The sequence below is a fragment of the Olea europaea genome, unplaced genomic scaffold, assembly GCF_002742605.1.
Source record: "Olea europaea var. sylvestris unplaced genomic scaffold, O_europaea_v1 scaffold23424, whole genome shotgun sequence".
Classification (NCBI taxonomy): Eukaryota; Viridiplantae; Streptophyta; class Magnoliopsida; order Lamiales; family Oleaceae; genus Olea; species Olea europaea.
This window is the reverse complement of record NW_019241541.1, coordinates 1-1697: the sequence shown is the minus strand read 5'-3', so window position 1 is coordinate 1697 and position 1697 is coordinate 1. Positions and strand designations below refer to the sequence as shown.

The 1697-nt window shown below is 29.6% G+C and overlaps 1 non-coding gene across 1 annotated transcript; it reads right to left on the bottom strand.

Annotated features, from left to right (window-relative positions):
* Positions 1-576: 576 nt before the first annotated feature.
* TRNAR-UCU lies at positions 577-649 on the bottom strand. Its single transcript has one exon. It is a non-coding gene; the product is annotated as a tRNA-Arg (tRNA).
* Positions 650-1697: the final 1048 nt, after the last annotated feature.

The following is a 1697-nucleotide window of genomic DNA, read 5'->3' as shown; positions in this document are numbered from 1 at the left end:
TTATCTAAATTTATTGAGCAATATGAAATAAAATAAAGTTTTGTTGAAGTGGGTGAAATTCAGTCAGTACTTGTGTTTTCTAATGACGCCTTTTTTTTCCCTACAATTAGAGCTTGTTTGGTATAGTTTAAAACTCAATTAAAATCAATTTTTTGACCCTTTTTTTACAATTCTAATCGTTATTTTTGAATTCTTCTCTCGCAAATAGGACTCATTTTATCACTAACGATCAAAAAATGAATTATCAAAATTCATGCCAGACAAGTACTTAAAATGCAAAAAAGCTTACAACTTCCCATCAAATCGAAGTCATTGCTTCTGTACTAAACCCAATTTCTTCATAATCAAGAGATATAATCCATTATTTATCCTGAATTTTTGCTCATTTTAACAGAAGAAATGATCTATGGCTTTTCGAAAATCGTATTATACTGCAAGATAAAGTTGAAATTCATGTTTGTGTGTGTTGATCTGGATACTAGATATTGGTTCTCCAGTGGGATATTTGTTTTAAATTTCTGAGGTTTATATTGTCCGCAAGAAAAAAGAACGAGAATAAGCACAAAAAGCCAATTGCACGCCCGGTGGGACTCGAACCCACAATCGCCTGATTAGAAGTCAGACGCCTTATCCATTAGGCCACGGGCGCTCTATATTTTAATATCAATTGCAAATAATTATATTAAAATCATTTATTTTTACCCATAAATTAAAATTTTGAGATGAAATTCATATTTCCGTAAATTAATTAATTGGTAATGATTTTAGGTTGGTTGGATGGTAAATCGTCAGCAGTTAGAACGTAAATTGGTAATTCGCTTTGTCGACTCTTGTAGGTTTGTATATGTTGGATGGTCGAGCTTATTGTTGATTTCGATTTAAGAGAGAAAAACAAGCCTACCATTAAAATAACTTATAAATTAGGCAAAATGATCTGAAAAATGTTGTACGACCAGTGAAAATTCGATATTCAAACACTTGTTAGCATATGTTACTCGAGAACATGTTAAAGAAATTATTATAATAAGCGAAATGACTTAATTAAGTACTAAACACGACAAAATAATAATAATAATAATAATAATAATAATAATAATAAGATTAGATTGTCGCCCCATATAAATCATACAGCTATTTTGAGAAAATTTGATAATCCACTTTACATGTTCGACACTTTAATACCGTTTGGATATAATTTATAAATTCAGTATTCAATCAAATATTAATTTCAATCACATATTTATATCTACTAGTAATTGTCTCATATTTCGTAAGATTCACTACTGCTCCTATTCCTATTTGTAAACTATTTATAAATTTAGCAAACGGAAGCAGTTGGTCACATTCCATTTTCAACATAGAATTACGGCACTAACACTAATAATATATCGATTCTACATTAATTGCACATTTAAACCCAACTATAAGAACAATAAGCCCCTGTTTGGCCCCATTTTGTGAAAAAATTAATGGGTGAAATAATGTTTTTCTGAAAAATGAGTGGTTGAAAAAAAAATTATTAGATTTACATGTAATATTATTTTATGTAAGATTGTGTGACTGAAAATAGGAGAGAGAGAAATGAAATATAATGAAATGAAAATTAATGGGGATCAAACGGGGCTTAAATAAGACATGGACCATACCCTTTTACGCTTAAGCATGAAGAATTTACATGTGTAAGGACATCATCAAGA